The sequence below is a fragment of the Octodon degus genome, unplaced genomic scaffold (assembly GCF_000260255.1).
Source record: "Octodon degus isolate 3935 unplaced genomic scaffold, OctDeg1.0 scaffold00058, whole genome shotgun sequence".
Classification (NCBI taxonomy): Eukaryota; Metazoa; Chordata; class Mammalia; order Rodentia; family Octodontidae; genus Octodon; species Octodon degus.
The window spans coordinates 6590155-6602705 of NW_004524634.1; the positions used below are offsets into that span (position 1 = coordinate 6590155).

General features: G+C 37.6%; 1 pseudogene; it reads right to left on the bottom strand.

Moving 5' to 3' along the window:
* Positions 1–2623: 2623 nt before the first annotated feature.
* Positions 2624–3094, bottom strand: LOC101573212 (annotated as a pseudogene).
* Between the last annotated feature and the right edge of the window lie 9457 nt (positions 3095–12551).

Below are 12551 nucleotides of genomic sequence, written 5' to 3' on the forward strand. Positions count from 1 at the left end.
TCTCTCTCTCTCTCTCTCTCTCTCTCTCTCCTGGTACCAGGGATTGAACTCAGGACCCTGTGCTTGCCAGGCAGGCACTTACTCTACTGAACTATCTCTCTGGCCTCAATGTAAATTCTCTATTGACATCACATGCTGTCCCCTGTTTTATCAGATAGTTCTTTTTCTTTGCTAAATGTTTGTTGAATTATAGGTATGTATAAACAGTTTTCCTGTAAGGAATATTTGAAGAATTTTTACTAATAATATTATTTCTCTCTTGAATTTATATATTTTCCATACATATGATTTGGATACAGTTACATTTGCTTTAATAGCATTTGGATTTTCAAGATTTTATTTTATTTTTATTAAAATCAATGTCTTTATTAGCAAAGGCCATTTTAATTCTTTTAAGTTTGTCTTAGCATTAAGTAGGATAATATGCTTCATAACTGTAAATTTAACACTTTATTCCAGTTTAGTTCTTGTCAATGAACTTGCTGTGAACTTATTTATATTTTAATAGGAGCTATGAATCTTCAGGTATTTAAATAGATGTAGCTAGCTACACTGGAAATTGAAAATTTATCGATGTTTTATCATTAGGTCAGAATAAAAAAAGTCAAACAGGATATGATAAAGGTTGTTTTAAAAATAATTTATCATTGGGCATTATATCTTTTTAGAACAAGTATAATTTGCAGAAATTATATGTCACTTTTTGTCAAATATTACTACACATTTAACAATTTTTTTTAGCTGAAATAGTATTTCAATTGTAAAACCCATCTCTAGTTACAAAAAAAAAAAAAAAATCAGAAACCTCAAGGGAATTTAGCATAATTTAGAAATGGCTTAAGAATTCTTAAACCATACAATGTTTTAAGTAGAAAAACACTAATTTAAAAAGTTTGGTAACTGTTTCTGTAGTTTATGAGAATGTATTAATTGGTCTCTTTAAAGGAAAACCAACTAAGAGTTGATCATATTAAGCACTGTAAGGTAAAGGGAAAAGCTAATCACCCTAAAAAATATGCATACAACACTTCCAAGCAGCAAAGATACTATTCAGTGGTTAAGAGCCTGGTACAAAATACTAAACAAAAGACATTTCCTGGATTGTTTTTCACTTGTAGCCACACTGTTACCCAACGTAAAGACTTCCCATAAATCAAATCTACAGTGCCATTTGCTTACTGTAGACCACTCAACTCCCTCCCCCAAGTACTTCATTTTCTCCCCCAGCATCCCCACACTCCCTCCATGGTACCATATTATTAAAAACATTAAGTACCTGGGATTTATGCTTCACATCAAGACATCATTTGAATAATTTCAAATGACGTACAGCTCATGTAAAAACGATGTTTTGTGGTCACAATTACTTTGAAATAATTATAGTCAAATAACCTGACATAGCATGCCTTAGCAATTACAACACCATGACTGTGATACATGGCAATTTATAAGTTCAGCAAATGTGAAATGCTTCGAGATGTAAACAGCTGCTCTTCTGTTTTAAGTGTTAAGGGTTCTGTCTAAGAGTCCTGCAAAACTAGTTTTATTTTTATTTCATTGTATTTTAGGGAAGGGTCTATAGGGTGTTCAGGGTCTCACTACTATATCGGACTCCTAGTGATCTGCATGTTTACACCCTCCCAAGAGCTGGGATTACAGGTGCGCACCACCACACCCAGTCTCAATTGCTATCTCAGTGTGCCCCAGGGGGTGGGGCTGGCACAGCAGGCCCAGGGATTGAACCCCTGGTCTCTGCATCTGCTTCCAGGTACTTTAATCCACTGAGCTATTTGGCTGGCCTTCGACTTTATTTTTTAGTGAGCAGAACCAGCCCAGGGGATAGCATGCTATGTCATAATGTACAAATCCAAAGAAGGTAATACCTTTTCCAAGTTACAAAACTTTTGGCAAATTAATAATTTCCTTTAATAAAATAAAACAGTATTTCTGTTGGAGTCATATATTACTGTAGTGATAATTTAGACTCCAAAAATGTCATTTAAGTACCAGATCAAAACACTGTAGTTTCTAGCAGAGTGAGGTATTTTATACAAATCAATTAATGTGTTTTACAGCTATACAATTCCTTCTTTTAAGTAAACTCTCCCCCCACACACAGGTCTAGTTTGCAGCAGCACCTGTGAGTGTAAAGGTGGCTCTGCTTTGTTCTGGGCTTGGTCCACAGCAGGGACAGTCCCCCTGTCTGAAAAGCTTCAACATTCCACCTTAAGAAGACTCACTGTCAATATTAGTTTTTCTTAGTACTTTTATAAAAAGTTACATTTCACATAAATACTGGAACCCTAACAATTAGTCATTTCAAGTCATACTCACATCAGATGGTCCTTATGACTTAGAACACCTGTACTTTATGTTTTGATGAGAATCGCAAAGCTTATTCCAGTTTATCAAAAAAAATTTTACCTAAAATATAGTTGTTTTTTTTTTTTAAAAAAAAAAAAATAAATATATCGTCAGCTTGGAGAGACCTGGTGCTGTGTACCAATTTTCTTTGCCATTTCTGTACAAATGCCGCTGCCACCGTGGGTGTCCTTATGCTTCCTTTTGCTGAAGATTCTTCAATCTCAGCATTTAATTTATGTTTTCCCCATTCCATTGCTTCTCAGCCTTTATTAGCGTTGGAAGATACTGTGCTCGCCATCAGTCCTTCCAGGTAACTGCTCAGGCTGGCTCCCTTCACTGTGATTGTGGCTTCCTGAATCAAAACAGTTTTTTCTGGGTCTTGAGGCTGTGGCTTGTATACAAGTCTCTCATCTACCGAAACCTTATTTGTAAAGGAAATACGAGTAAAATTGTGTTCCATTGTTTTCTTTACAGGATCAAGTACAGAATGTTCTTGCATGTATGGTTTGGTTTTTGCTGCCCCAGTGATAGACTTCACGATGGAAGGCCGTTCCCACTGTACGCTGAGAAGTCTGTGGCTGTGCAGTTTTCCAGAAGGGTCTATGTGTCTGTCCAGCTCATCAGCTCCGACCACACTTGGGTTCATAGGGCTTGGGTATTTCTGCATCACAGCTGTGGGAGCAGTTTCCCATGGGGGGTCAAATACATGCTCCGAAGTCCAGATTTTCATAGTGCTGGAGGCCTGCTTGATGTTCAGAGGTGCTTGGGACAATGAAGCACAGAGGTACTCCAGCCCCGTCCCTCAGCCTGCCCCAGACTTGATTTCAAAGCTGGCTCCCCAAATTCTAGTTTTTTTCATAATACCTTTGATTTTCTCAGAAATGTTTAATTTATTTTTTTTACAATATAGTCTTTAATTAATTGTCAAGTCATCATTTTATATTATTAAAAGTCAATAAAAGTTATTTATTCTTATTTCCTCTCAAATAGTTAGCTAGTTTCAATAACTCTACTCATTTTCCTAGTGAAGTAGACCACTATCTTGTCATAGGTTAAAATTTCAAATGCAGTGACCCAAACTTAATTCTTTCTACAATTCTGGCTCACAGAATTCATTCCACCTTAGATTTGTTCCTACAACCAGAATCATGGAAAGAATTAAGTTCATGAACCTTGGTACCATTTAAATTTAATATTTAGGCTCCATTTTCCCTACTGTCTGTTGTGATAGCAATGTCAGATATTCCACATGATCCTCTAATTTGTCTAAGCCCTCTTCATCCCCAATTAGGCAGAGCCACGTGACCAAGGCAGGCCAGTAGTAGAGATGATGTATGTCTCTTCTAGGCTGAAGCATAAAAACCAAGGAGGAAAGTTGGGCAAAAAAGACAGAGTCAGACAGATTTCTCTTCCCTGCCAGTTCTGCATGTTCTGGATGACGTAGGTACAAGATGACAGGTCTCTGTCACCTTCAGTACCTAATGACTGACTGTGTCACACAGGCTTCTGCCCAAACCTTGTGGATGCATGTCATGAGCAAGAGATGAACTTTCATTGTGTTAATGCATCAGGATTTGGGATTAATTCATTACTCACAGTTTGATTGATCATGCTGAGAAACAGAGGAATAAAAATTCTGATTTTTATTCTGGCAAGTTTAACTCATTCATGCTTTTATTTATTTCATCATATCACGTTTAACCTTGAGTATCTTGCATTCAAGTTGTAAAACTCCTAACAAAACAGCCTGCACTAGTATTCTAATTACTATTATAATTGCAAAAGGTCAGAATTTATTTGTTAAATTTGACAAAATTGGTATCTTTGATGTTAAGGTTTATTCTAGCACGTTATATGCCTTTCTGTTTCTTCAGGTCTTGTTTTCTCCCTTTCAAAAGTTTCACAATTTTGGTTAAAATAGATCTAACCCTTTGATTATATTTGTCTCACTGAATTGCACAGTTTTATTTATATTATGAAGGAAAGTTTTTCTTCTGAAAATTGCTGCCTCTGTGAATACAGACATGTACAGATGAGTTTGTGTCCTAGAAATGCTGCTAAATTTTTATTCAGTTGTGTACTTTTGAATTTGACTCTCCTTAGTTTTCAATCACATTATTCATATTTGTTTCATTGAGTTTCTTTTATCTTCCAAGACAAGTAAAATAAATAATAATGATAACTGATAAATCTGCATGGCTTTAAATTTAAGATGGATTTAGTTTGTACCATTTAGGATAGCATCAGATGTTCAGTCTGCTGAATAATCATGCATGCTTAGATAATATTCATCTCTACTTTTTTACTTTGTAGTATTAGTAAAAATGTCTTGTCATTTTTAAAAAAAGCGTCCTTTTGGGGATTCATTGATTGTATATTATTGTGATTTCTGACAAAATAAGTGGATAGACTTCTCGGCACTGATCTGAATGCTTACCAACCCTTGCAACCCTAGCATACATTCTGCTAGATCATAAGTTATGCTATTCTTCTGTTATATTGCTACATTCAGTTTAAAATTTTGTTTTAAATTTTCACATCTATTTTCTGAATGAGATTAGAGTATACTTATTATTTTCCTGAGTTAATCAGGTTTTTGCATTGGTGATACACATCAAAAAATGAATTGGAAAGTATCGTAACTATAGCCAGAAATAATTTTAGTCCTAGTCCTTGAATCAACAGCATTGACATCATGGGGAATGAATAGGAAATGCAAATTCTTGGATGAGAGATAAAGACTCAGAAGTACTCAGCTAGAATGTGCATTTTAACAGGGCTGTAGTGATTTGTACGCTCGTGAAAATTGGAGTTTTCTAAATTTCTCAGGTGATAAAAATTTCCTTTTTCTTTTCTTTCTTTTTTTTAGGGTGGGGGTGTATTTAGTACAGGATCTACAGAATCTCACTACATAGATCAGACTCGTAGTGATCCTCCTGTTTTCAGCCTCCCAAGCACTGGGATTACAGGTGTGTGCCACCACACCCAGTCTCAATAAAAATTTCTTGAAGTGCCATTTAAAAGAATATGTTATGTTCCCCTGAAAATTCTGATTTAGTAGTTGTGGTCTGGGACTCAGTAATCTAAATTTTTAACAAATACTTGGGATCAAAGTCATCTTCAAGGAAGTTTTTGAAATATTTTAATTTTAAAATTCAGCATGAAAATAGGCAGATCTTTTCTTCATTTCAGATAAAATTTCTCCAAGTATTTTTTAACCTCTTTTTCCATCACTTTTCTCCTTTTAGAAATTTTGCCACAAACCTGAGTTTTCTGGATCCATTTTCTAAATGGTTTAAAGGCTGATTCTGACCCTTTGTAGTAGGCAGCATTTTATAAAATAAAATAGTACAGAATTGAGATGTCAGAGTACACAACACAATGAGAGTAAGAATTATTTGTAGAACTTTTTCTTTCCATTATAACCTTCTGTGGATAGTTTTGGTATGTTAAGTTTTCTTTCTTTTTTTTTTTTTTCTTTACCATGAGTTTTAGTGAATTTTTTTTATTTGAAGGCAGTTCTATAACTTTCTTTAACATTTCCTCATGGTTTCTACTTTTTTGTGTATTCCTGCTTTGAACTGAGAAATATTTCTTACTTGATCCTTTATGCCAAATCATTGACTCCTAATAGAGTTATTGGTATAATTTTGAAATAAAATGTCCCCTCATAGTCTGATGTGTTCATAGGTGGAGGTTTTGTAGTTTTTTGGTTTTTTTTTTCTGTTTTAGGGAAGGGTCTACAGGGTGTTTAGCGTCTTACTACTAGATCGGACTCATATTTGATCCGCCTGTTTACAGCCTCCCAAGAGCTGAGATTATGGGCGCACACTACCACGCCCAGTCTCAATCTCCATCTCAGTGCGGGGCCAGCACCACAAGTGGGGGGATCAAACCCCTGGCCCCTGTGCCTGCTTGCAGGTGTTTTAGTCTGCTGAGCTATTTGGCTAGCCCAGGTGGAGCATTTGGAAGGTGATTGGAGCAAGGGGATACTGTACTCTTTAGTGCATTAATGCACTGATGAGTTGATAGTTGAGTGTCAGATGGGAACTGGTTAAAAGATGTGGGTCCCCTGGGGCTGTGACCTGGAAGGTCTGACTTTTTCTCTCTTCTTCCTTGGTGCTATGAAAGGAGCAGTTTTCCTGTTTTCTTTCTCCACGATGTCTCCACATTTGAGCCAGTGAACATGGACTGAGCCCTCTGAAACTGTGAGCCAAGTAACCCCCTTCTCCTTCAGTTTTGTTTTCAGCAACAATAAAACTAACTGATACAGGACAGTACTAGAGAAGTAAGGGCATAGCTGTGACTTCAGTTGATCATACAGTTCCAATTCTAAGCTGTCTGTGTGCTTTTGCTTCAGGGACCTTCAGCCCATATATGACCGGAAGCTCCCTGACCCAGGTGCCACATTCTGTCCCTCTGTCCTCGGACTTTTCTCCTTCTCTGGTCAATGTCTTAAGAGCTCTGATTTTCATTCCATGGAACTTGGCACAGTCCTAAAGTTTGGCCCAAGGGCCTCTTTTGGCTGTGCAGGATGCTGGATGGGGGACAGGATTTCAGGCTGTCTCTGCTCTTTTTAGCATTTTGGGGAAACAATAGGAGAGTACCTGCTCCGGTCCTGCTCTGCCGAGTCTTTTCCCCCTTCTCCATGTCTCTAGGTATGTGATCATGGCCTACCCACCCTGCTCACAGGGTTCGGCCTCTCTCTCTAAGGCAGAAGCCTTCCATTTTAAAAGCTGAATGGTGGGCAGTGGGCAGGATGCTGCAGGGAGTGTTTCCTAGAACTTGAGAAAGTAGAGGGATTTGTTCTAATAGTGTTTGTAGATAGGATGTCATGTCTGTATCTTGTACAGCAATTAGCCACTAGGAAGAATGTATGCAATGTGTTAATTATTGAAACTGTCCTACCAATTTGGTTTGAAACTGTCTCATTGCTATTTGTTTCTCAATAAAATTATGGGAAGAAAAGAGAAAGTGAAGGGCAGTAATTGCTTGTTTTTGTATTGTTAATGTTCCTTTTCTGCTTGTAGTATGGCTTCCCTGGGGCTCTAACTACAATTAATTCCCTTGCTGGATTTCCTCTTCCATGCAGCACTGAGAAGAATATATAAGGATCTTTACCTCAGGGGTCTCTACAGAGCTAGTTCCTTCCTTCGGTCTCTTAGTACTACTTCTAGGATGGTGTGTTCCTAGGGTAAAGGGAGTGGGGGGAGCTCCAGACTAGCAGAAGCTCTGCTTCCATTTTTGACAATTTGTATGGTTAGTTTTATCTAGGGAAAGGGAAGGGCAGGGAAAGGAGGAATAAAGCCCAGTCCTGTGCAGGCATTCTCTACCTCCCTCCAAGTGCTGATGGGTTACCTTGAGTCACTGGCTTCCTTCTTTAGCTATTCTTTCATAAGGCAAACTGTCTGTGGTGCATAATGCCTCTTTCAAATTAAGTTGTAGTTCCCAGAGGGCAGGAGCTGTGTGATTCAACCAGTCATTTCCTGCACCCTTCAATGCAGCACTTTGTCCAGGGTGGATGATCAATACAAATGTGTTACACTGGGTAGCATTGCTTGAAAATGTTTAGCTCTAGAAAGCTAGTGTGAAGTAAGGAGACAGCAACAGAAATATGCCTTCCCAATGCAAAACAACAATAAATATTATTAATTGTAACAAGCAGGGGAGGAAGAGGTTGGCTTCAGGTCCTTAAATAATGTTTACTATGTGCTAGGCACAGTCCTACCTGCTTTATGGATGGTCATTTTTTTTTTCTCATGGAACTGGGGATTGAACTCAGGCCCTTGCACTTACCAGGGAAGTGCTTATTCCACTGAGTCATCTCCCTGGCCCGATTTTTGTTGGGTTTTCCAACATAACTTTTGTGGCTATCACTTCATGTGGATGCTATTCCTCTTTTGTTTTCTGGGAGTGAGCAGTGCTTATTTTCCTCCAGCTATTCCCGTGTGGCCCTCCTCCCACATACTGTACATGTTCTGAGCTGTGAGGCCCCTGCAAAGCAGAGGCAGTGAGGCCTCTGTTCCTGCTCAGATGAGCAGACATGGCTGTCTGTAGGGAGTTGCTTCAGGGCTTGCTGAATTAGTTTTAGAAAAAGAAATTGGCCCTGATTTTAAAAGATAATTTGCTGAACTCTTTGATAGTTGCCATTTAGGTGATAGTTGCAAGCTTTATCTGGAAGAGGGAGCGAAGAAAGAGAGAGAGAGAGAGAGAGAGAGAGAGAGAGAGAGAGAGAGAGAGAGACAGAGAGAGAGACAGAGACAGAGAAACAGAGAGAGAGACAGAGAGAGAGACAGAGAGAGACAGAGAGAGACAGAGAGAAGGAATGCACAGGAGCTCTAGGTTACTGACATTGATATTGATGGGAACAGAATATACAGTACTGGGGCTATAGGTATTGTTAGCACCTAAGATGGAAAACAATATTGGCATGGGTGGGACCTGATAACATTTCGCTTTATTTATCTCAGCATTTTTTTTTTTTTGTATTTTAGGGAAGGGTCTTCAGGGTGTTCAGGGTCTCACTACTAGATCAGACTCATAGTGATCCACCTGTTTACAGCCTCCCAAGAACTGGGATTACAGGTGCGCGCCATCACACCCAGTCTCAGTTGCCTTCTCAGCATGCCCTGGGGACAGGGCCAGCATGACAGACCAGGAATTAGAACCCCTGTCCCCTGTGCCTGCTTGCAGGCACTTTAATCCACTGAGCTATTTGGCCAGCCCTTATCTCAGCATCTTTTAAAAAGAAGAGCATGTATGAAGACTGAAGATGTAAACTATGAAAGTCCGAATGTTTCTTTACAAAGTGAAGAGAAAGAAGGAATAACAAAAATGGACATAAGGTATATAAAGTAGATATAATTAATAAATGTGTCCATTATATCTCTGCTGTCACTCCAGTATGATGGTCTTTTAGATAAAACACACACACACAGATCTGTATTTCACAATAGTACATTTAGCAGAAAGATATACATTTATCTCTACAAAAACAATATTATGTAAATTCAATCAGATCTCTTTTAGAATTAAAATTTATTAGCCCAATATTGGTTATCCTTTTCTGAGAACAATAGCAGTTTAAAACTATATGCAAGAAGGTGATTCTGTTTTATAATGTAATTAAATTTGCAAATAAACCTAATTAAAACTTGAAGAAGAATCCAAACAGACCAAAAATTATATATAACATTGAACACAGAGACTTAATAGATGAGAGAAAACTGTGTAAGTGCAACTTACGCAGATTGATTTTATTTTATTTTATTTTTATTTTTTAATGTTTTTTTTAAACTTTATTTATTTATTTTTATTTATTTAGTGTGTGTGTGGCCAGTTCAGCCCACCAGGGGGTGGGGCTGGCTGGCATGTGGTGCTGGGGATTGAACTGCAGTCTCTGTGCTTTTGCTTAGCTTAGCTTAGCTTGTTCTAAGTAGGTGCTTTAGACCACTGAGCCATCTCACCAGCCCCCAGATTGATTTTAAATATCTGGTTGTTACTCTTGTCTGTTTGTACCTCATCTTCTGATATGAAGAGATTGATGGCTAGAAAACAAGATTCTCAAGTGCTGAACCAGTCATCTATTGCCTCCCATGTTACTGAATAGCAGATGTAAATTTGGGGCCTTTGGTAGATGGACATTCTTTATCTCTAGGGCTTGGCATCAAATTCTTGTTAGTACAGGTATAAATTTATATAAACTGTCTGGAGGATAATTTTACATTAGGCACTGAAAGCCTTAAAACAATACTTATTCCTTTTAGCCAGTGATTTTTTACTTCTAGGTTTTTATTCAGAAATATGCATAGGGATTTTTTCAGGAAGTTCTCTGCAACTTTATATATCAAATAAAAAAATGAGTTGTTCAATAATAGAATCTTGGAGTTAGATAATTTACAGCACATTTATATAATGGAATGTGGTCCAGTCATATTTGCAGCCATATTTTAATGATGTGGGTAATACCTTATAATAGATATTTGAAAGGGACAGGACCAGTGTCTATAATTTGATGCTAATTCTTTAAAAAATTAGTATGTATGATACAGGACCATCAAAAAATTAGCCGTGATAACAGTTGTGTAATTGTTTAAGATTTTCTTTTCACAATGTTTCAGCATTTTCTACATCTTCTGAGTTGAATTAACTTTCCTTTAAAATATAAGGAAAAATAGTGAAAAGCAAAATTCTGAAATATTGGCAAAATGGGAATACATTCTGAAGATCTATATTCTAAAAGTACTGTGGAAAAAAATAAAAGTCATAATATGGTTGAAATGATCCATCTAACTTGGGAAAACTAACCTCTCCCAGAAAATGGCAAAAATCATCATGTTAGAAAATCTCTTTGTACAAAATTGACTTTATTCATGATAATTGTTTGCTTGATCATTTATTTTGGCCCCCAGAGCTGCCATACCAGCCAACCTGGCACTATGGCTTTTTGTTTACTGAGGTCTCTGGGGCAGGTGAGCTTTAGGTAGTTAGTGTCTCAGTGCAGTGGTTAGCCTCCTCATCTGAAGGCATCTCCTCTTCTCCCTACAAAGGTGCTGTCCCAGGTCTCAGATATCACAGAGACCCCTAAGGATGGCTAGATGCTTTTGACCTTTGCCATTTTCTCAAGTTCTGCAAATGCAGCTATTTATAGGCAATTGCTGTGAAATGCATTCATTCCTCGACATAAGAGGCACCACACTAGGATTTGGAAAGACACTGAAACCTGTCAAGTAGCGTCAGTTCTCACTCGGCAACAGCTGTGGAGAGTTGCTGCTTGCATATCTGCTCATTCTGGGCACCAGTTTTTGATCTGGAAGAATGGCAATTATCCATGAGGATACTTAATTATCAAGTTTATCCATTTCTTTCATTATCCAAATACTTTGTGACAATTTTTTGAATAATAAAGATGAAAAAAGAAAAAAATAACAGCTCTGCCAACAGTATTTCCTTTGGTTGTGGGTGTTGGCTGAGGGTTTTCCTTCACTTTGATACACACAAACTCCTTTAGTCTGAGGGGACAGTATGGGTCCAGTCTATGAAACTCCATAGACCACCTATACTGAATTAGAAACTGAGAGTTTAAAAGGAGGGGCAAAGTTTGTGTTAAAATCAACCCTCCAAGTGATTGTGATATGTGGCTGTCTTAAGATCCTAGAGCTGAAGATTTTTTTCTTACACACTTAAAACATTGCTGTTACATTCAAAGAATGTAACATTGATAATATGCTATTTATTATCTAATAAACGGTCCACATTCATTTTTCCCCACTCATCCTAAATATCTCAGCTGTTTATTTTTGCTTTTCTGACCCAGATTTAATCAAGGATCCTGTATTGATTGTCATGCCACTGATTGTGGACTTGATTCCTATCAGTACCTTTATTAAATTCCTTAGTATAGCTATTCCCATGCCTTTAGTTAAATAATAGTTTTATTTTTCTGAATGGCTTTGTTTCATGCATTACAGAACAGAGAATATAATTGGATTTCTCTGAGAAAATCATTCTTTATATGTAAAAATGATTTTAAGGTGAGTTCAACCTATTCATATTTAATTATAAGACTGATATATTTGGTCTTGAGTCTGTGGTATTATTTTGTTTTATATTCCTGAGTGTCTTTTTTGCATTTAGGTTTAGATATATATGTCTTAGTTATTTCTGTTGTTGCTGCTGCTGAGACAAAATACCTGACAAAGGTGAAAGAGGGAAGATCTATTTGGCTCCCAGTTTGTAGAGATTTCAATCCTTAATTGGTTGGTTCTAAGGGGGGGGGGGGCCTGGCAGACAAGCATTTCAGAGGAGAAATAGTTCATGGTGGGCCGCAGGTAGCAAAGCAAGCAAGGAACAAGACAAGCCTCTTTCTGTCCCTTGCATTGTATACAGGCTATCGAGACTAGAGCAGTGCCAAACAGACCAGTGGGCTGATTTAGTAATCACAGTAATCACACACCTTTAATCCCAGCACCACACACTTTAGATTTAGCCACCTCCCCCAAAGCCCCTCCTATGACAGCATGAGGCTTTGGGGGAACATCTAGATCCAGACCATAGCAGTTTACAAGTTGTGGTTTTCATTTGCTTGCTTTAGAAATACTTTGTTGCTGCAGGATAGTTTGAATAATTATACTGCTGATTTCTGCTGGGCTATTGAAAGGAGAGGTTATTGCTTTAAGTTATTTATT